The sequence below is a fragment of the Pleurodeles waltl genome, chromosome 10 (assembly GCF_031143425.1).
Source record: "Pleurodeles waltl isolate 20211129_DDA chromosome 10, aPleWal1.hap1.20221129, whole genome shotgun sequence".
NCBI lineage: Eukaryota > Metazoa > Chordata > Amphibia > Caudata > Salamandridae > Pleurodeles > Pleurodeles waltl.
The window spans coordinates 1,052,520,202-1,052,544,759 of NC_090449.1; positions in this window are offsets into that span (position 1 = coordinate 1,052,520,202).

The window sequence follows — 24,558 nt, forward strand, 5'->3', positions numbered from 1 at the left end:
ATTTGGTGCATAAAGAGAAGCGATGGTGAAAGAGAAGGCCCCGAGTCTTATTCTGATGGCCAGGAACCTACCCTGTACTTCATGCACCTTCCCTATTATCTCCCCGGAAAAGGACCTGGAAAGCAATATCGCCACCCCTGCATGCTTTGTAGTTGCTGAGGACCAAATCTGCCTAGGGAACCACCTTGAGTGCATGCAATATGTGTCCTTATGTAAGAGATGTGTCTCCTGTAATAAGCATATTTGACACCCAGATTTCTCCAGACCTGACAGACTCGCTAATCGTTTAGTCGGATTGTTCAACCCACGGACTTTTAAACTAAGGCACCTAACTGTCATACCGTATAGGGAAACAGTTGCTCAGGTAGGGAGGAGCTCCACGGAGGGGGCAGGATCCAGAGTAGCAGCGCAATCGCTCCGGCTCATATAGACGAGCCGCCAAAATCATCTGTGACCAGGCGCGCAGGGGAGCATTTGGACAGATAAGCAAAATGCACAACAGGTGCTCATACCAAAAAAGTCCTCCCTCACACATCCTAAGAGATAAAAGTCTTGACTGGGCTGTAGAACCGCACGTGCTCCTCGACCAAGTCCGCCTGCTCTGCCGCCCGGACCCCCCTCCGCCCTAACCAGGCCGCAGCGAGCGGCCCCCAGCCAGCCAGCGGGCCCCCAACACTCTTCGTTTAGGCACTTGTCCCAGCTGCCACATTGCTCACTGCCGACTGGCGCTCCGAGATCTGCTCCGACGCAATTGGGCGTTGCTGTTTCTTTCTTCTTTCTTTCCTCCACCAGTGTGGGCGGTGGTCGCCGGTTGGACCCAACGTCGAACCCGAATCCAGGGCAGGCGCTTCCAAGCCCAGCATCCGGTTAGCCTCCGATATTGATCTCACCTGCCGAAGCAGATCCTCCCAACGAAAAACCAGACGGAACGGGTGGCCCCAGGAGTAGGACACCGCCCGCTCCCGTAGATGCTCGGTGATGGGCTTAAACTCACGCCGCCTTTGCAAGGTCCGAACCGAGAGGTCCTGGTATAATTGAATCTGGTATCCTCTAAAAAGGACCCGTGGAAGGTTGCGCGTCTTTTGCAATATACTTTCTTTCAGCCCAAAGTTATGGACACATGCCAGAATATCTGGCGGGCGGTCTCCGGCCCCCCCGGGCCGACCCACGTGGTGGACTCTATCAAGGGCAATCTCCTTGGCTTCTTCCAGTTCTAAGATCGAGCGAAACAGCGCCATCACAAAACCTCCAATGTCGTCCTTCTCAGCCCCAGACGGCACACCTCTGATGCGGATGTTGTGCCTGCGCGACTGATTCTCCAGGTCCTCCACCGTCATCTGTAGGAAGTTCTGTTGCTCCCGCAGGCGTATAACCTCCTGCTGCAGGTCCGCCACCTCCTCGCCGTGGGCAATTTCACCATCCTCAACCTGCGTCACACGCTCACCCAGGGATGAGAGCTCAACTCTCAGCTCCTTCACCTCATGAGATATGTCTTTACGGAGTGCCTGAAGGTCACTCCTGAGTGATTCAAATAAGGAGGTAAGAAAGCCCTTGGTAACTGGGGCTGCCTCATCATCCGTCGCCTCCTTCACTGGATCTGGAGCCCTCACGGTCGGCAGCTCCTCCGGCGCCCCTCCTGGCCCCTGGCGCGTTCCAGTCAGCATATCCCGCACTGTCCGATCTCGCTTAGGCTTGGAGGTCGCCATCCTCTCTGCCCACCACCTGTAGGTACTTAGATAGCTCAATCTGGGCTCCTCGCAGACTCACCAAATGTCACGTCCACCAGACCTCCGGCCTCACCAGGGACATCAACCTTCCGCCACTGACCTTGGCCTCCTTCTGACACCGCTCGCCTCTGCTCCGGAAATTACCCTTGCATGCAGCTCTCGTCACTAAACTGCAGCCCTGGTCCACCACGCTGCTCAAGGGCCCCAGTCACAGCTCCAACCGGCCACCAGGCCCAACAGTCCAGCCCCTCTCCTCTATGGGGTCCCCCAGGCCGGGCCCAGCAGAAATGTCTCAGTCGCCACCAGGCCCCTACTCGAGCTCTCTATCGGGCCTCCTGGCCGAACCTCACCTCCCTAGGGCAAGGCTCTTCTGGGGCGCCGTCACACCCTCAGCGCTCCTCTGGCTGGCTGGCGGGCCCGGGCCCCCTACACGGAAGAGCCCGGGGCCCTCAGCGCCTCCGCGTCCACCAGGGCCCCCACTCCAGCTCTCCGTCGGGCCTCCCGGCCGGACCTCACCTCCCCAGGGAAAGGCTCCTTTGGGGCACCGTCACACCCTCGGCGCTCCTCTGGCTGGCTGTCGGGCCCGGGCTCCCAACACAGAAGAGCCCGCGGCCCTCTGTGCCTCCGCGTCACAGGCGCCGACCCAGCACCTTCGGGTCCGCTCTATCGCCCGCCGGAGCCTCCGCTTCGCGGGCGTCAGGCCCCCGACCTCCTTAAAAGTCTTTACGGATAAACCCCATCTCACACAGGGGGGCAGGCAGACAGTCAGCGAGCCAACCCATTGGACCTCTGCAGCTGAATAATGGCGTTCTAAGTCCAGAAGGCCTAATCCACCCGCAGTCACAGGTAGCTTCAGAGTAGAAAGAGCTACCAGACGGCGCCGCAGCGACAAATCAGATGTGTGGCATGTCGGAGAAGGAAAGAAGGACAAGCAGGGGAAGGTTTGCAAAATAATACTATCATCGGGGTCGCACGCCATCGTCACTATTGCCACGTGGCCCACTACAGAAAGCGGAAGAGAAGACCAAAAAGCAAACTGGCCTCGGAGGGCCCGGGACGCTCTGCTGAGATTTCCATCCTGCAAATCAGTGGGAGAATGGTAGATATTAATCACTAGGTATTGAAAGGTAACTGGTTCCCAGTTCAATCTGAGGTCTAATTGTACATAATGGGGAGAACAGTGCCATATGTTAAAGAAACACTAATTACATTTTGCAATTTTTACATTTTGTCTGTGCAATTTGCATCTCAAATATTTTGAAGATTCTATGTACTTGACACTTAGGGATAACCCAGGTCACTAGTTTGCTCAGTTTCAAAACCATTTTAAGATATGGACAAAGCGGGCGGTCTGGCCCCTGCTCACCCTTCACAAGCACGATCAGTGTACCATTGCTCCAGAAGAGTTTGCCAAGGTGGGTGGATACTGCTTGTTCAATCACTTGGCAGTGCCTCTTATGTTTCTTTCCTATCTGCAGAGACAACTCCCCAGGTACCCAATGCCTTCTGATTGCCTTGGTGGATCCACCTTGTCTGATTTTAGGAATTGTCCCACCTTGTTCTTCTCTTCCTTATTTATCCGGTTCTTAGCAACAACCTCCCATTTGATCTCAGTTAGATAAGTGTAGAGTCCCAGACATACACTCTAGTGCTATGAGACCACAGACAAGTTGTGGGTACCTCACATCCTGACATTAGGTGTGAGAGTGTCACCCACACCATCTACCCTGCCTCCTTACATTTTTTTTAGGTTGAAAGTCCATGGGCGGTTGGGGAGAGACAGATGTTTTTGTTCAATTTGTTTAAAATAGCATAAGGTTAATTACCTTAATGTTTCCCAAACGGTTTGCCAGAGGTTTTAAAATGTTCAGAAACATAATCAAAATGTTGTTATTACTTTCTCTTTAAGAAAGATTGGGTATATTTGGATAGGGGTGATGGCCTTGACACAGTGCTGACTGGCATTAATTTACTACTGAACAAGGACATAATGTGACACCTGAATGTAGCATGCCAGGAGGCAACACAAAAAGACCACAGTGAATAAATAGTGCTATGTTAAAAAACAGAGTGAATAAATGCACTGATAACATAGAGAGGCATGGCCTCTCTTGGGTGTGTTCTTGAATTTGTGTACTGAATTTTGACCCTTTGTCCTGAATTTTTTACAGTCCTGTCCAGAATTTGCCTCAATGCCAGTTGGTCACCCTAATGTAGGATTAGTTGCACTTTCCAGCCTCTCCGATCTTTGTTTGTTTTGTACATGAAGCGCAGCACAAGCAACTGACAGGATGTCACAGCAGTGTAAAGAGGCTTGTCCAACAACACTTCCGGTCACAGAGTTCCAGAGCCGGAAGTATGGTTCCATGCACCCAGAGGACTCTTAAACATTCCACAGCTGGAGAAAAGCCCTTCACTTCATAGGCCCAGTAGGCCACTCGTGGCAGCAACATTATTTGACTAATTTATTCCAAATTAGCATTCTCTGCTGCCACAAGATAAGCTGTTTGATTAACAGCTAGACTAATTAAAGCAGATCATTTTGTATGCGGCTTGCAACAGTTTCTCGATGCGAAAACACAGAAAAACATGCCTTGGCAGCACCACAAAGGTGGCAAAATTGACATTTACGAAACAGCGTCTGGGCAGAACTCAGAGGCTTCGACTTCGCTTGTCGCTAACGTGGCTATTAGGTTTTCATGTTCGGATTAATTTGCCTGTCACTTCAGCCCCCGCCGCTAGTGACACATCAAGCGGCGCTGACATATTTGTAGACATTTCGTCTATTTAAAGGATGCAAGCGATTAGGAGTTACCAGGGAAACTAACAGAGGGAAAGTGCCATTCTCCAAGAATTCCGCCTGCGCGATAACAATGACCCCTGATTGCGGCACGCTCGATCGTGGTATTTCAGGGGTTCGTGGCACATGTGGGCGGAGGTATGCGGCTTGTGTTAGCGAGCACAGCTGCATTCAAACAAGCTGCAGAGTTAAGTAGACTTCTGAAAGTCTCCAAGGAGGATGGCTTCGGTCAGGGGCAGGTATTCGCAAACCATGGATCCGCCATTGTTAAACTTAAAACCTTTTGGCCTCTGGATTACCAAGGTGCACCGTGCCTGATGTTTCTAGTGCGGCGTGAGGCCACATAATATTTAGTAAGAGCATCCCTCTGACCATCACACAACTAACCAAAACATTTACCTAGTAGGTGACACTGAAACCCACCCTCTGTCAGTCACCCAGGTGACCATTATAGCCAGAGGTGGCCGAATCGCTCATTCTTCCTAGGACCACTCCACACTGATGCACAGATACACAGTCCATGATAAGCACACCCCTCTATTAATCATGTAAGGGACAAATCACTTGCCACGTAGGTCACACTATAAAACCACCCTGCACCGGCCAAACAAAACCAACCGAGCAATGTACTACACCAAAGCGACTATAACACAGTACATGTATTTATGTGAGTATGTATTCATGTGTTTATTTAGTTAGAGACATATTTAATTGAGCATTCTCAAAAAATGTTATCTTAGCACTAGGAAGGCATAGAAAGCATAAAACAAAAAGATGGATTACTACAGATAGACCCTTAAGACTGTAAATAATTTCTGAGGGCTTTCCTCAACTCTGGAAAGTCAGAGATCAGATGTAGCTGTGCACGGCAATAGTTCCACACCTTGAGGCTAAGGGCCCAGAAGGAGGGTCTGCCACAGAAAGCCTCGCACACCTGTAGATCTAACAAGAAGGCATACATTACATGTATCACCAGGTCCAACAAACGAAGAGGAATTGTTAGAAATGGGGTCTCTAGTTGCAGTGGTTTGCACCCTGCCCAAGCAGGGGCCCTCACTCTAGTCAGGGTGAGGGAGTCACACAGCTAAGATAATCCTGCTCACCCCCTTGGTAGCTTGGCTCAAGCAGTTAGGTTTATCTCAGAGGCAATGTGTAAAGTATTTGTATACACACACACACACACACAGTAACACAGTGAAAACACTACAAAAGGACTTCACACCAGCTTAGAAAAATAGCCAATATTTATCTGAGTAAAACAAGACCAACGTGACAAAAATCCAACACTCACAAATCAAAATATCTCTTAAAAAGCTTAAGCAAGTCTTAATCCGTAGGAATCAAAGGATGTACCTCTTTAGCACAAAGTACCTGGGATGCATGAAAAACAAAGACGATGTGGGCCACAGGGGAGGTGAGGTGCCGGAAAAGCAAAGCAATGCATTGGTTCCTTACTGCGCAGGGGAGGTGATGCGTCAGTTCTTTCCTCGCGGGTAAGATGATGCGTCGGTTGCTTACTGACAGAGGAGGTGATGCATCACTTATTTCCTCACGGAAAGGCGATATAGCGATTTCCAACATGCAGTCTCAGTTCCTTACTGCGGTGCAGGGTTGATGACTATTTGATGTCTAGGGACAGTGTGTGGCAAATCCAGATCCACTGTGATGATGGAACCACGGTGAAACAGACGTTGCGTTGATTCGTCCGGCATGCTAATTGATGCATTGATTTTCTCCTTCAGATCACCAGCTTGCATGTCTAAGGGCTCAGGGACTGGAGTTGGCACCACTTTGAAAGTCGTGACTCTCAGCAGACGAGCCCAAGCATTGGTAGATTAAGTCTTTGATGTCCATGAGACTTCTTAACAGGAGGCAAGCTCAGTCCAAATCCTTGGAGAACCTTTGGAAGCAGGATGTAGAAAGCCAAGTCCAGTCCTTTCACTTCTAGAGCAGAAGCAGCTAGCAGCAGGCCAGTACAACAAAGCAACAGGCTTCCTTTGTGTGACTGTCTACAGTCAATGCACAAACAGTCCAACTGTCAACATGACCCAGATGTGTATTCACCAGACTGGCAGAGGCACCGAATGTTTAAGCAAGAAAATGCCCACTTTCTAAAGTGCCATTTTCAAACTTACAATTCAAAAACCAACTTCACCAAAAGATGTGTTTCTAAATTATGAGTTCATAGACCCCAAACTTCATATCTCTATCTGCTCCCAATGGGAATTTACACTTAAAATATATATTCAAGGTAATCCCCAATTTACCCTATGGGAGAGATAGGCCTTGCAATAGTGAAAGACAATATTTAGCAGTATTTCACTATCAGGACATGTAAAACACACCAGTACATGCCCTGCTTTTCAAATACACTGCACCCCGCCCCTATGGGGCTGCCTTGAGTCTTCTTTTGTGTTGGATTACATTTGGTAAAAGTGAAGGTTGAAGTCTGGCAAGTGGGTGCACTTGCCAGGTCGACATGGCGGTTCAAAACTGTGTTGTGCTACACTGCACTGCAATATTAGGCCTGAGCCATATATCCACTGCACTGTGCTGCAATGGCAGGCCTGAGACATATTTACAGGGGCTACTCATGTAGGTGGCACTATCAGCTACAGGCCCTGGGTCATGGAGAAACCAATCACCAATATATTTTAGACAGACAGCATATGCACTTTAGCACTGGTTAGCAATGGTTAGCACTGGTTAGCACTGGTAAAGTGGCCAGAGTCCTAAAGCCAACAAAAACAGGTCAGAAAAATAGGACAAAGGCAAAACGTTTGGGGATAACCCTGCTAAAAGGACCAGGTCCAATAGGAATGTACTGGCAGAATGGTGGCTGAGTGCACCTTGAAGCAACAACACTGTTTTACTGGAAGCCAGCACAGAAAGCAAAGTACATCATTTAAGTGTTCACATTTCCTGGGCCCACAGGCTTGGTGCACCGCCATATTCAGAAGCTTTTGTAGCTTCTCAGTTGGGCTTTTGGGCAGTCTAAAATAAACAGCATTTCTATACTCGAGGTGTGAAAAGATAAGAGTCCTACTGTCTGCGCATGTCTTTCCGATGAACTTGCATCATTAGGAAACACCATAGCCGATGGGAATACTCCATCACAAACGTGACGGATATCCAGTCTGACGTATTATGATCCCATTATATCCGAAGGGAATTGCAATACGGTGGACAGGATATCGGTCACATTTGTGACAGAGTAACCCATCCACCAAACTCTAAATCGGTACCTACGTCAAGGTATTTCGGGATTACACAAGGTCGGGATGGAGCCTATAGGAATACCGAGTCTGACATTCACACTGAGGCGTTACCGTCAATGATCAACACTTTGTTGTAATTTGCTCATTCATTTTTAAACAGTTAGAGTTAAAGACCATACAGTACTGGATAGCTGTAAGACAGTCCCTCAAAGACACAATGACGTCCTGTGAATAATGATCGAACATCAATAGCAGCTGGGAAGCACCAGCATACAAAAACTTTTACACCCAAATTTCGAACGAATCCCCAATTGGCTAGACATAAAGACTAAAAAGAATAGCTAAAGTGCTGAGACCTGGGAGACACCACACACGATGGGATACTTAGCTGTGCAGAATGTGGTAAGTAAGACTGGTTGGGTATGCTGACTAATACAAGCCCTAAACCAGTCCAGCACAGATCCAAATGGCCCAGCAGTCACTAGCCAGTTGACCAGACTATCGTAGTTGACTTTAATACCTGCCCATAAAAGGATATTCAATTTGAATATCGAACCATCAATATCGGTGATATAGAATAGTGAGGATAAAATATCAGAAAAGAATTGTGACCAGAAGTACGTCTAGATTGTCTATACCTACGAGGTACATATGTCTTCAGGGAATGTAGATGTGGAGTTAGGAATAGTAAATCTATACTTCCCTATATACAATTAACTTTCAATATTTAGGGCCATATGTACGAACACATTTTCCCATTAACACAGAATGGGAAAAACCCTTTGCTACATCTGGCACTTAGTCCCTTGATATTCTGTCCTCAATATTTGTGTACCATTATATCATTGGTGTCTATGTTCAGTAGTGCAACCTCTGTAAGGTCTGAAAGAATAAGACCCACCTGTATCCCATCCTCTCTAATCTCAGACCATCTCAGGTGTCTAGTAGTACTACCTCCCTGCTCGTCTGGAACAAAATCCCAGCTGGGACCAGCCCAGGTCAAGAAAACATCAAAACATTCAATAGCATAGGAATTTGTTGATGGGTAGCATCAACAGTGTGAATGTTATTCTTTTCAGATTTGTAATAACACCTGAGATATGAGCTTCTCTTGTTGGTTCTAAGACCAAACAACCACAGTTCTCCCAAGGTGCTGGGAGTATGATGTCTTGTGCGTTTTCCATGAATAAATGACGTATGATATAAAAGGGCCTGTTTGAAAGCCATCTCAGCCAGCAGCTGGGGTAATAGGCAGGTCAATCGACATCAGCAAAGCTGCAGTTTAACCAGCGAAAAGGAAACTAGCTTTTCATTCATGTGGTTTGCTTTTTATAATGAACACTGATCAGCAGAAGGAGATCTTTTTGGGTGGTAACATTTATCTTTGCATGCTGTAGGTCATTACAGGAAAGATAGAATCATGCTACATGTGCCTACACATTTTGAGTTGCAGCATTTTTTTAAACCTGACTTAAACCACACTGATTCTAACATATTTCTGTAACAAACTACTTCTGCTTTATGGTGTTCTTAAACTTTTCATTCCATATTTTTTTATTCTTCATAGCTGCAGAGATACACGCCAAGGATTTAACCGGTTTGTGGGAAGGGTGATGTTGTGACCATGTATCATAAAGTAACCCATGCGATACATTGCAAAGATACTACAATTCACCTCTGAGTTCCAGGACCTTATAATAAGGGGTGGGCATAACTTACATAATTCCATGTAGCCTAATCACGTTGAACTAGCTAAACATCCCTTGAGATTACATTAAATTATGTGAAAAGAGTTTTTCTGCATTTAGCGTTATTTACTTTTGCAAAAATACCCCTGTGCATCCAGAATGAATGCAAGGTTCCATTATGCGCTAAGAAATAGTGCTAAATGCAACAGAACATGAATAGTGAGCAGCTGCCCGTGCTCGCTCAATGTGCTCTCACTATAGGATTTTCCCCCCAAATTACTCTAAATTACGCAATTCTCGTCAGTAATTCCGATTCAAAGAGTAATGCGTAGTTAGAAAAATTACTCCGGCATTAATCAAATTTCTCCCAGGCCTACTTATAATGAAACATGGTCACAGAACTCCTCATTGGCTTTCAAAATCATTTTCACATATTGGCAGGGGTACTTTATTCCATATAAAACATTTATAATGGTAGATGGATAGCCATCAATGATATGAATGTTCTTCTATTCAAGTTTTACGGCTGACACCATAAAGACAGCACGATCCTGTCCACCCGGCAGCAGCATGCATTGGTTTTCCCGAACTGTGTAGGTTCATGCTGAACAAAATATTCAGGGCCAGATTTAAGAGGGCCTAGCGCTATCTAACAACACATCATTTTTGTTTACGCTAATGTGATGTAAGATGGCCAAAAATGCAATGCCAGATTTACAAAGTCGTGCAAGGCATGCATGGGGCCGCTTACCAAATTTATAAATAACAACCATGCAGGTGGTCATTTATAATACATTGGCAGGAACCACCGTCATGGGAGCTCGAGCCAATGCACTGTTTGGTGCAGGGCAGCATCATGTTGACAAAGCCATGCAGCAAAAAGTTTTTTTTTAGTTTTCAAAAAGAAAATCCAGAAACAGGATTTTTTTTTTTTAAAGGAAAAAATGTAATGATCCTCTCACTATGAGAGTCATCACCCATGGCGAGGGGAGCATTATTAACATTTTACTGTCCCTCATCCATTGTCTAACTGTGGTGGACAGTAAAAAAAAGGCTATATATCCTCCATCGTAATTGGGGGTGGATGTTGGTGATATGTATTCTCTTGCAAAGTTGCGATGGAGTATTCGTACCACCAATATGTATATTTCATATGTTACTTTTCTTGCGTCTCCACTGACGCTCCAAGGCCGGGAAGGAAACCACAATTAGGCCAAGCAAGAACACCCACTGCAGTGCCCATGGAACGCCTCCCTAGCACAGATTAAAGCAATGCAGCAATTTGCGCTGCCTTGCCTTACTCCATATCTATAAGACTATTCAAAGCCATGCAAAGTGGCTTTGCATGGCCTCATAGATATGATTTGGTGGTTTGTGCTACAGTTGCGTCACAAAAAGTGATGCAACGGCGTGGCAAAGGGCTCGTAAAAATGCCCCACAATTTCTTGCTCCTGTTTCAAACAGCCCATCTGTATTTCTGCTGTATGTACAACCTGGATTAACAAAACCTAAATTGCAATAAACTCATCCCCTGACTAACCCATATAAGGTCAGCAATCACGTGAATAAAACCATTACCTCAGCAGAATCAGTAAGTATTTTGATGTAGTGTCTTCTCAATATTGCCCCAGCCAGAAGAGGCCAAATGTACAAAAATCTTTGCTGTTGCAAAAAGACGAAATGGCAGAATCGACCCCAAAAAGCATTTTTAATTTAATGTACAAATGCCAAGTTACAATTTAGTAACTTGTCCCAAACCGGCAGCTTGGTTTAGTGGTTTGATATTTGAAAGAGGTGTTGGGTGTCCCTTCCAACTACCAAATCGAAGTGGTATGTATTAATGTTTTCCCTTCGAATTATGTTGCAAAACAGACATTTTTACTGCTTACTAAAATATTAAATTTCTATTTTTTGAATGCATCCCGGTTTCCTTCAAAGAAAATGGGCTGCATTTAAATAAAAAAAAACTGTTTCTAAAAAAACAGTCAGAAACATGGCGGTCTGCTGACCCCAGCAGGTCACCACCCCTGTGACTGCTATCATTCCTAATGGGTCGCAAACTGTGACTTACCTCATTAATATTCATGAGGTAGGTCGATTTGTGACCCGCTAGGAATCACTGTCTAGTAGATGTACGTTTTCTTATATTAGGATTTGCTATTTCCTAGTTGAGAGTCGGTAAGTATCAGAGTTTGGAAATGGCAGTTCTTGCTTTTTGTACTAATGGCCCAAGGTTGCTTGGACTGGGAATGAGACAGCAAATAGCCAGGTTAAGGACATTCCCATGGGGAACAGGGTCAAGACTGATTTGCATATGGCTGGGTCCAAACTGGAATGGCAAAAAAACTATGGATTTAGGCCCAGATCTCTGTACTGGAGGTGAATGTTTGACATTGTTCAGCATTCTGTCCATCACTTGTTCTTTTTGCATAAGGACATTGCGCGTCAGAGTAATAGTAGTGATTTGGCATTAGGTAATGACAGTGAGGTGGTGCCATATAAGTCACAAACTTTTACTGGATTTCTAGCCATTACTCTCCATTCCAGCTGTTCAGTCAGTACATTTTTATTAGGCTTGTTAAAGCCATTCAAGTGCACAACAAACATAATTACAATAATTACACAAATAAAATACATTCTCAAAGAGCTCATAATTTAAAGCACATAAAAATCCCCACTAACCAAAACTGGCTAAATGATGGTCGAGTGTAAACTCTCGTTAATCAAATTGGACTCTGAACAAATGAATTACAGGTAAACATATAGCTTCAGAAAGCAGCCATTGTTAAAAAAAGAATTGCGGGTCTTCACTGGCTGATATTTACGTGCTAAGCAATGGGACCAAGGATCACTTCCTAGGTGCTAAATAAAATTACCATCACAGGGGCAACATGGAAGCTCCACACACGCTAATCCGCATTTAGGAAAATAAACTAAATAATGCACAGTATTAATCTGAAAATGAGTAGTAGAAGTTATTTTCTCATTATAAATACATGTACTTGTGAATATGAGTCATTTGCAATTATAACAAAAACTGTGATTTTTAGAACATTGTTTTCCTGGTTTCGGTTAACTAAGTCTCAACTAGGACTCAGCTATATTTTTAATGTGATTGCTACAGTTTCATAATATTCTTTGTGTGTTTATATTTCATTTTGACACCTCACACAGCAATAAGTGTCCTTGAAGAACTCCAGCCGAAGGCTTTGGTTACTTTCAAGGCTCTTCCCACTTGGACACTGAATTGCATTTATTCATGAGTCTTTTCATTGTTCATGTAACAAATTTGTTCCATCACTTCTGATGACATTAGGTCAGAAGGGACAAATTAATATTCATTTAATGGAATGGTGTTTAGATAGTGGAATGACATGACGCTTTAGAATGATGAAATGAGATTTGTTGATATATGTATACTTTTGCTCGTTGCATTTTCTGTCACTTGCTATGATAATTCCTTTTAAAAGACCCTCAAATTGGAGGTAAACTAGATCTTTGTTGATCTCTTCTAGAGATTATGCCTGATTTGCTGCAGATTTGCTGCATATCATGAATTTAGATTATTGTTCAGGTTTTGCTCACTGCTGCATCTATTTAAAATTGCATTCATGGCAACTGATATTTATGTATTTTGAATGACGTGCTGAGATTCTTATATTTTTAGCTTTCTGTGTTGTACTTTAATATTTCAATAAACCTTCATGGTTTTCTAAATTACTGATCTCAACCTCACATTTTGGGGGTTATTACAACTTTGGAGGAGGTGTTAATCCGTCCCAAAAGTGACGGAAATACCACCAGCCGTATTACGAGTTCCTTAGGATATAATGGACTCGTAATACGGCTGGTGGTATATCTGTCACTTTTGGGACGGATTAACACCTCCTCCAAAGTTGTAATAACCCCCTTTGTGTTTATTTGTACCTATTGATTGTATTTTTAAGTTCCCTTTGAATCTTGTTTCTAAAGACATATTACTTCATCTTGTCTTGAAGACAACACTGTCCCAGACGCACAATGGGTGCTATGATTATCACGTGGTTTATCTAAGAAATAGCATCCATAGTTTTTGGTGGCCCCTATGAAGAAAGATTCAAGATTAAATACCAAATCTATTCTGAGATCATTTTTGTCCCCATTCTGAAATCAGCCATCAAACTCTGGATCCCATGACTAGTTTAAATTTAGCTATTTGTGATGTTCCAGTGTTCCAGAGTTGTTCCTGAGTGAAGGAGTGTGCACAAAAGGCCTGAAAGGCAGCTTTCTTCTGCTGCCTCTGGCCTGAATCCAGGCCAGGGCCATAGGCAGTGAAAGCTGCCAGACCTCTTGTGCAATGGCCTGCCCCGTGTGCACTGCACACAGGGCACGCAGGTGCACAAGAGGCCTGAAACAGCAGCTTTGTTTCACTGCCTAGTTTTTTGGATAACTCCATGCTCCAAGCGGAGTGCGGAGTTCTAAAAACTACATTAGCCCTGCCAGCGGAGCACAACTCCCCGCGCACCCCTAGAAACTGATCATTCTCTTCCTTCCTCTTATTTAGATTGAGCAGAAAAGGTCTGGGGCATGATTTAAGGAAAGTGCTGCTGCACCCAATGCAGTGCCACTTTCTTTTGTTGTGCCCCTTAACGCCCCCCGTAATGCCACCATGTGTGCGCCATATCTAAGATACGGCACACCATGGCGGTAGTTAGGGAACTAGCAGCAAAATTCTTTACGCTAGTTCAGAGCATTGCAGGATTAGCGTCAAAAATGTTACTGCTAATCCTGCAAAGCCCATAGAGGCCCATTGTAAACAAAGGTGTGCCTCCTTTTAACGCCTGCTCTGAGCAGGCTTTAAAAGTGCCAAAAAAATGATGCAAAGAAATCTCTTCGATTTCTTTGGGACATTTTTTCAGCCCCCCCTAACATAAGAACGCCCCCTTTGCATACATTATGCCTTGCGAAGGCATAATGTAGAGCAAAGGGTTACAAAGTGGTGCAATGCATGCATTGCGCCACTTTGTAAATTTAGAGCAGCAATTTTGGCCTTTTAGGGCCACATTAGCATAAAAAACTGATGCTAATGTGGCGCAAGGAGGCGCTAGGGGCTCTTAAATCTTCCTCTGTTTTGTTTGCATGAATGTGAGTGAAGGCATTGTGTTGATTTCTAGTCACCGAGAACTTCAGCAGAAATTTGCACAAAAATTAGTGAGATGCCACCAGGAGTCTCGCTGTCATTGGTTGGCTACCATTGAAGACCAAGCTGTGATTGGCTGACCTTTGCCGTAGCTATTCTCTAATTGGTTGGTTGCTTGTTTATTTATTTTTGCTTGATTGAGTGTATTTTGGGTGGGAAGAATGGGTGCTGGATTGAAAAAAACTAAAGATTTTGAAGTCCTTATTATGAAAGGTGAAAAGATTACTCCTCAGTGTTCCCCTGTATTCTAAATGAAGGAGGATGTGAGTGTTCAGACGTCTGTATGGTTAAAAGACTGGCAAGCGATTACAGCTAGTGATGAGAATGTGCATTTTAGATGGCACTGTCAAGATCAGAAACCTACATTACCTGAGTCATGTGATGTGTGAAAGAAAGTCACAACCTAGAACTGCATGTTGAGACATAAAATGAATGGAACTGGAAGGCCATTGAGAAGCAATGAAAAGGAATGAAAGCACAATTCAATTTATAAAGTCAGTGAGTCAATGGTTGGAATCGAAATGTGGTATCCAGAAAAAGGCATGGAGAGAAGATGTGACGCTGGTATGGGTGTGTTTCCGAAATAGTTAGTGACAGAGAAAAGAGAAAACTGAGAATAAAATAGATGATTGCTAAAATGTGAAAAAAGAGAGAAAAATACAATTATTTTGGTGAGGAGGATAACTTCTTAAATGACCATCTAGATTCTAGACCTCCTCTTTATACTGATGATACACGGACACCAAGACCATCCCCAAATAATATGGATGAGCTAGAGCCAGATATGGGTACGCATAAATCTAAAATAAAATAAAGTACTAGGTACTGCAAGCACTTCACCTGAAGTTGCTTTACCTGCTTCTAGTGGAAATATTGCTACTATTTATATGGTTGTCCCTGTGGTTGAGCCTGTTGTCACTACACAATAGCCCAGTGGTTCCCAACCTGTCGTCCGGGGACCCTTGAGGGTCCACAAAGCCTCCTCAGGGGGTCCGCGACTGCTTAGAAAATTAAATAATTTTCACAGATTAGGTCCCCAGCTTTCAGTACTGACTCAGTGGGTGGTCCCCGGATTTCAATAATGATTCAGTGGGGGTCCCTAGGATCCTGTAATGATAAAGTGGGGGTCCACAGGAGGCAAAAGGTTGTGAAACACTGCTATAGCCAAAGGAACCAGTAAGGACCGAAACTAAAATTGCCAATCTGAAAACTGAGATTGGAGAAGTTTTGCAAGTTACAATCAATTCTGAAATATCTGTTTAGAGAAGCAGCTAGGTGTGCGCGTAAGGCGAATGTGTTCCTGAGGGAGCCTGAAATGGAAATGGTTGTGTCAGAATTTCCTTTTAGAGACATTCATGCAGGAACATAAATGCATGTTCCTTGGACTAGGGCTGCTCTCTATGCATTTACAACAAATTTTCCAAAACTAAGGGCCAGATGTAGCAACGAATTTGCGACTCGCAAACGATGAAAATCGCAGTTTGCGAGTCGCAAATGCGTCTACGGTATGTAGAAATGCATTTTGCGAGTCGGAACCGACTCGCAAAATGCATTTCCGAGTCGCAAATAGGAAGGGGTGTTCCCTTCCTATTTGCAAGTCGCAGTGGTATGCAATTCCATTTGCGACCGCATAAGCGGCCGCAAATGGACTCGCAGTTACCATCCACTTGAAGTGGATGGAAACCCACTCGCAATGGGACCCCTTCCCCTTTGTGACTGGACCCAAAATTATTTTTCAGAGCAGGCAGTGGTCCAAGGGACCACTACCTGCCCTGAAAAAATCAGAAACAAAAGGTTTCGTTTTTTTTCTTCTAAGTGCAGCTCTTTTTCCTTTAAGGAAAACGGGCTACACTTTGAAAAAAAAATACTGCTTTATTTAAAAGCAGTCATGGACATGGAGGTCTGCTGTTCCCAGCAGGCCTCCATCCCCGTGAGTGCCCTGAGTCGCTATGGGGTCGCAAATTGAGACCCACCTCATTAATATTAATGAGGTGGGTCTTTGCGACCCCATAGCGACTTGCAGAAGGTGTCTGAGACACCTTTCTGCATCCCAAATTGCGAATTGCAATTTGCGAGTCGCAGGGACTCGCAAATTGCAAGTCGCAATTTGGGAGTTTCCTACATCTGGCCCTAAGAGAGGAACCAGATAAACCTGAAAGTTCCAAATAGTTTTTTTTAAAATTATTCTAAAGATTTATGGCTGAGTACAACGCTTCTGTTTGTTGGCCAGCAGATGAGCATCCTATAGTAAAAGCTAATAACGGTCCACCTGCTCTTGTGATGTAGAAATACAAAGTAGTGATAGAGCACTTGAAGCAAAAAGTGCCAGAGAAAGAGGTGAATTGGGCAAAGATTAACACAACCCAAAAAGTTGTCTGCAAGTGATTTAGATGTAGGTAAACCTAGCAATGGTGGAAAATGAGCCATTTTAGAGAACATGTCCACGGCAACCATGACTGTAATATAACTGTGGTCTGTCTTGGGTAATTCCACTATAAAATCTAGAGAGATGGTATGCCATGGATGTGGAGGAAAGGGCAGGTGCTTGATGCGGATTATTGTTCTGAGCACAAAAAGCACACCGTTGTACAAACTATTTTGTGTCTGTCATCAATGTTGGCCACCAAAAATGGCATCTAACCAATTCTAACATCTTCTTTTCTCCTGGGTGCCCTGCCAGAATATGATTATGACACCATTGTAATGTCTGTTGCTGTAAAACCGAAGTGGGAATAAATAATCTATTCTCTATGTGATACATATTATTTATAATCTTGTTCTCTTGTCTTTGTAGGCTCTCTTGTACTTCTTTGCTATGCTGTGCAGCAGCTACATCTGCCAGAAAGACTTTTCAGATATTACAGCTCCTAAAATACAGTCAGAGGGTATGATTGAGGACTTTCAGACTTGTTCGTCTACTTCATAACCCAATCATGACAATGTTTCTGCTTTCCCATGCCGTCAGCCTGCTTGGAACTGAATTACAAAATCATAGACAGTGAAGAATTTAGTCCAGCGTAACTGTCTCATCGATAGGGCCTTAGCGGATTTGAGGAACTTGAGATTTCTATGATGAGTAATGACAGTGACAGTGTGCAAGGCACCCATCAGATAATGACGCCAGTCCTCTAAGGCCTTCTTACATAATTGACTTCAGCTGGATTAAGTCTGTGAGAGTAATAAGTCACAGGATGAAGTTCTCCCGTCTCCTTGTATCTCTGTGATAGGACCCCCCGAACTGCCACCTGAGAAGCATCAGCCTCTACAATAAAAGGTTGTGTAGTGTCGGGATGTTATAGAATGGGGGCATTCATAAACATTGCTTTTTAATGCTGCAAAGCCTGTTCTGCTGCCTCAGTCCAATGGAACTCTGGTCCTTTTTTTAGCTATTGTGTTATGGGGGATACCAATGTGGGAAAATGATTTATGAATCACCAGTAAAAATTGACAAATCCAAGAAAACTTTATACTTCCTTTACAGTTTTAGGAGATTTCCAATGCACGATAGCAGCAACTTTCTGTGGGTCCATGATAACCTCTTGTGAATAGAGAGAGGACATACCGCATTCCAAGACAACTGAGCTGTTACATAGGAATGACCGTATTGCTGGATACAGGATGTTTTTTCTGGGGTTCTAGAGGCTATATTGGTCCATAAACACAAAACACTTGCATTATCAGGTTCACGGTGTCCTAGTTTCCCGCCTCTTTTTTTCTCTTTGGTTTTACTGGAAAGTTACACCAAAAAATTACCTTTATTTCCACATATAGACAGAGTTTTAATGCTCTTCATCTTTGCCTTTCCTCATCCCTTAAAGGACCTCTTAGGCTGCCTATCTGCATTGGTTCTGGTTCATCAGTTTTTTTTCTGGGTCAGATCTCTTTTCCTTAAATACCACTATTTTAGTTTTGGTTAGACCTTTGTCTCACCTATGCTCAGCCAGACGATGATCTAGTTTCACCACTAAGACTATCAAATCACTACAGTTATCTCGAGGGCCACCCACTTGGACTAATAGCTTTTTTTTTAACCCATCATGCAACCCCTTAAAAAACAAGGAACTTCTTTTTCTCTATTGCCACCCTGATACTGCTACTAATCGATTGAATGTAGATTAAGAAATCTTTACTACCTTGTTTTACGTTCAATAATTCTGTGTCTACTAATTGAATGAATGTGTGGTGGTCAAGCAACGTTTTCAATTCAGTATTAAATGCAGGATAATTGTATAACAATGGATAATCGCTTTCTACCATATGAATTGACCACATGGCAGCTGTACCCCCAAAATAGGACAGGGTAAAGGTCACCTTAGATTGATAATTAGGAAAACAAGTTGGTTTGCACATAAAATGTAGCTGACACTAATTTATGAAAGTAGCGAATGTTGAGGGAATCCCCAGAAAAACGCTCAGGAGGAGCCAAAGGAACAGCAGGCGGGGTGGTAACTTGAATTCTGGTGCACCTGTACTTTGACTAGGTCCAGTCCCCTATGCTGCATAAAAGCCCCTTCTGAGGTGCCATGCCCATGGTTCACTCCTAAAACAAGGGGTGTTGCAATGGCTCTGGTTGTAAGGCATCAACCCTCTGTGCTATTATCTGAGTCTCTTTTTGCAAATTGCCAATCATATGGGCTAGACCAGCCAGTGTGACCTCTCATGTGTCCATTTCACTCAGGTGAAAATTTTACGTGTGCTCGCCTTACTGTCAGGCTTGTACCTTTCCACAGGAGTGAAATGGACATGACGTAGTTCCCAGCTGTCCTATGAATCAAACAGACTGCTTGAGAAGTCATCCCTGACCCACCGGGATGAAGGGACGAACCTTCACCAGGACCAAACCAGATTTCTACCTTGCAATGGCAAGTGTCTTTTCAGTTTCTGAAAACAGAACAACAACCTTTAATACTTAATATTTTCAATTTGGCTTCTCCCAAATTTTATGTAGCCCAAGATTGATTACCTGATGTCCTTTCTCTCTTTTTAGGTGCTGGTTCCTGTAGAATGAATTTGCTATGCAATACTCCTAGAAGACAAACTCAAGACAATTAGGCCCATATTTATACTTTTTTAGTGCCCCATTTGCGTCATCTTTTTACGCAAAAGCAGCGCTAACTTACAAAGTACAATTGCATTTTGTAAGTTTGCGCCGATTTTGCCTCAAAAAGCAACGCAAATGCGGCGCTAAAAAAGTGTAAATATGTTCCTTAATCCCACAGGTAATAGTCATAAATACATGTAGACATATGACCTTTCCCACTAACACCTAACTATGAGTATAGGCTTTACGAGTCCAGATTTTTAAACATCAGTCCTTTACAGTGAATCAAGGTTCAATTAATGGTTCCTAGGCTTAATCGGCTTTCATCTCCTGCAATCATAACTACACAGCATTTCCTTACACTAGCTATGATTCACTCTACAATAATTAATTCTTATGCATGTATTAATATCAACCTTAATATGAGTCCTTGATCATATTTTAACAAACTCTGCTGAAAAAAAAATCAATGTATTTTCTTTCCTCTAGGAGAACAACAACAAAAAAATGGTTGACTTCAACAGTCCTTTCAACAGGATTCCATCAGATAAATTCTTTCTTGTCTTTAGTATAATTCGTAAATGCTACCAGAATGTATAGGTTGCCACTTAAATAATGTTTTTTGATTGTCTTTTGCAGTTTTCCAGGAGCTATGCACTCCACCTTAAAGGGACCACCCACCAATATGCTTGTGGCAAGCCCAACAAGATCCAACTTACCGCTTTTCTGGAAAACCATTCTCTGCTTGATCCCTCCCAGTTTGGTTTTTGAGCATCACTTAGCATGGAAAGGGCACTGGTAGAAGTTTTAGATAATATAAGACTTTCTTTGGATGATGGGCACTCAGCAATGCTAGTATTATTATATGTATCTTCAGCACTAGACACCATCTCGCACTCAAGGCCAAATTCATTACGTCGGAAGACTGCCAGTTCGGTCTTCCTCACCCTGGCCCTATTATGAGTTTCCTGCTGTCTCTGCACGAAACAACCCACAACATTGATGGCAGCTCATAATCAAGCCAGCGGCAATGTTGCGGTGCGTCTGCTGCAACAGCACCCGTTGTGCTTTTCACTGCCTGTAATTCAGGCAGTGAAAGGCGCAATGGGGCTGCCCATGGGCACCCTGCACTGCTGAGCAGTGCATCAGCAGTGCAGGGGCCCCCATAGGGCCCCCATAGGGCCCCCATCACCGCGTCTCCACCAGCCTTTGTATGGCTGTTGAACCACCATGCAAAAGCTGGAGGACACAGGATTCGTAATCTCCAGGGTAGCGCTGCTTGCAGAGCTACCCTGGTGGATTAAGACTACCGGCACTTCCAGGCCGTCTGCCGGTGAAAAAGTGGTGGTGCCGGCGGTCTGACCGTGGTGCTTTCGCCACAGTCATAATGTGGTTGTCGGACCGCTGCATTGGTGGTGGTTCGAACACCACCAGGAGTCTGGCAGACCTAGGACCGCCAGACCTGTAATGAGGGCCTCAGTCTTAATCCAAAGACTGGGGGAGATAGGTGTCGGTGGAAAAGCCTTGGGCTGGTTGAAGAATCTTTTGAGTGAGCGCACCCATATGGTCCAGTTAGAGACCTTCTGCTCTCAAACCATAGCCTTTGACAGGGGGTGGTGTGCCTCAGGAATCCTCCTTAAGTCCCAACTTTTTCAATATTTATGTGGCCCCTCTGGCACAGGTGATAAAGTCCTTGGGTTTCAATGTCATCTCTTACGCAGATGACACACAACTGGTCATCACTATATGGTCCATTCCAGACTCTGCTAAAGAAAGATATGGAAAAGATTGCCTCATTGATACAGCTCAACTGTCTTCAACTAAATATGGGCAGAACAGAGGCGGTGCTCTTTGGTAAGGCTCATTCGGTGTGGCCTGATGAATGGTGACCCCAGGGTTTGGGTCCAGCTCCTACCCAGAAAGCGGGAGTGAGAAACCTGGGAATCATGGTAGAAGAAAGCCTTTCCGTGAGGGAACATGTAAATGCCTTTGCAGGCACCTGCTTTGGGATCATGCGCCTCATTAAGAAGGCATTCCAATGGCAACCTCTTCAGTCAAGAAAGTCACTTATTCCAGGCTCTCATACTTTGTCGTCTGGACTACGGTAATGCATTAATGGTTCAAAATACTGTGGCACGTCTGATTTGTAACCTTCGCCTCGATCGCCCTCTGAACCCATTCTTAGAACTCTCCACTGGCTTGGTATAAAAAAGAGCTCTCTGCTTAAACTCCTTTGTCCGGTACATAAATCCTTGCGTGGAAGTGGGCCCTTCTATATGCCATGAAAATTGCAACTGTATGCCCCCAGTCTGAGGCTCAGATCCAGCGGGAAAACGTCTGCTGCAGCCACAGCGCATCTGTATTGCCAGATGTGGTGGCAGTTAATTTGCATTTCTGGACCTTCAGCATTGAAATGAGCTTCCGTTACTTTTAGGTGCATGCACTTACTTGGAACGGTTTTAATCATTGCCCAAAACATGGCTTTTTAACCTCAATTAAATTTACTAATCTAGCTTAATCTTTTTGCCTCGCAACCTGTAAAAATGTAACAGTGATGAGAGGCTCTATGGCGCTTAATAAGCAACCTTAACACAACATAACATGAGGATCGATACAAAGTACAATGGATTGGAGGATCCAGCGAGATGAGACGTTAGCGGGCTGTTATCGGCTTTTGTTTTGGATTTGCATCCGGAGATTAGTGCGCATATTCAGCAGAGTGTGACATGTTGACGGAGCAAAAGTATTGATGAGATACTCAAGTATCCCATATATTGCAGGGATTGTTCTGATGTGAAGAAAAAAAAGAATAAGGAAAAGCTGAAGGTTGCACAGAGGAAACAGCATCAGAGAAGAAATAAAATCAGATTGTGAATTTGGATTGTGATTCTGGGTTTGTTGATAGTGGGAGGTTTGGTGCAAATTCTAGTTTCAGGATACAAGGAACAGAAGGAGTTGGTGTGCAAGTAAATAAATAACACGTTGTGTGCACAAACAGGGATGTGGTTGCACAAGGCAGAGGGTTTGTGAATAGTTCTGAATGAAATGTGAAGATCAACATCCTTGTAAGGAGTACTGTTTGCAATTTCTGCGGGAAGATTTGTCATTGGAAGTATGAGTGAGACAGAATCCAGATCGAATCCAAAATTATATTCTCCTCAGATGCAGCAAAATATAAAACAGGCACATACGTAGTTTAGTGCCTCGGCTCAATACAGAGAATTGCACAATCATAGGAAGTTCTATACAAATATTCCTGTTGATCCAGTATTGTAGCAAAATATTAGAAACAAGATGCCCCAATACCAGAATTCAAAATTTCAGCAGAATCCTATGATACAAAAAATGTAATTTCCCCTGTTTACACAGGATGTGATTAACTCTAAATGTCGTGCCAAAGGGAGAAGAAGGATTGCATGCTTGGTGCAGTCTTAGAGATGGACCAGAGTGGATATGCAGATGGTGCGGTGAATGGCGACCCCATAATTTTTTCTGAATACTGCAACCGCTCCACTGATCATTCCATTAAAATCTCAAACCTACCACTCTGGGAAGAGAAGTCCAAATTGCATGGATTAGAAATAAACAGAATGCTAACTAGGTTTCAGCAATTAGCACTGTAAAAATAGGTGCAATTCAAAATGATCACCATTTCATATTGTGCGATTCAAGTCATGGCTATTTACTTCGAAGGGATTTTTTTATGCAAGATAAATAGTCAGCCATGGCCTGTCCTTTAGGGCGGAGGGGCAACACCCCCCACCTTTTGCCCCTCAAGAAGACTCTTCATGTTCAGATCAGACAGCCAGGAGCGAGACGCGTGATTTGCGCAGACTCCTGGCTGCCTGAGCTGAACTTTGCTGGGCTGAAGAGGTCACAACTCCTATGGGCGTGACCTCCTCGGCTCAGCAAAGGTGCCTCGAGGCTCTTCCCCTTGGTGACGAGGGGAAGCGTCACCGATTGACTTCGACCAGGGCGCTTCAGGTTTAAGCCCTGAAGCGCCCAGGGCGAGTGTCAATCAATGACACCGAGTCACAGAGTGGGGAGGGGTCAGAAGTCTCACTGATCCCATCCCACTCTGTGACGAAGTTGGGACTGCTGCCTTCCCTTATTGGCTAACCTAAGGTCAGCCAGAGAGGGAAGGCAGCAGTCCCAACCCACCTGAAGGTAAGTGTGTGTGTGTTTTTTAAATGAATGTTTGGTGCATGCGTGTATGTTTGAATGTTTAGCACTGCTATTTGGCACGCCTACCTCTATTGAGACTGAAAGAGGTTCTCGAAAACTAGATCTTAAAGCTATTATGTTCAATTGACCACATGTTCGACTGTAGTTACAAATCAGAAGCATCAGGGGTGGTGGAAATGATAAATGAAACAAAACAATCCAAACTGGCCAAGATGTTTATCTTGACGACTCTTAAATAGTGGGATACAATTCCACTTGTGCTGATGAGCATTGTTAGTTCTCCAAACAGAAAGACTAGTGTCTCTCTGCATGATGTTTTGGGGAGGGCAATGTGAATCCCAGCATTATGTCTGCTGCCCTTACACCAATACATGATGAGACTGTATTGGTCCAGTGTATAGGTTTGGCTGATGTGGTGAAATCTGTCTCCCATCAGATAAACATGGCAAAACTATCAACAAAAGAACTCCAGTTGCATGCACTGCAACCTGGTGACTGGGTACAGGTAAAGAAACATTCACAAGAATTGCTTGGAACCACATTGGCGGGTGCCACCTGGAGTGATTTTCATGAATAACACTGCTGTAAAGAATCTAGCTCTCACAAAGGGAGTGAAGAATGCAGGTGAAGAAATGGTGACAACAACACTGATCGCAGTGTCAAGTTCAGGTTCGATTGGTCGATCCAGTGAGGGGAGTAGAAGAAGCTCCAGAGGAGAGT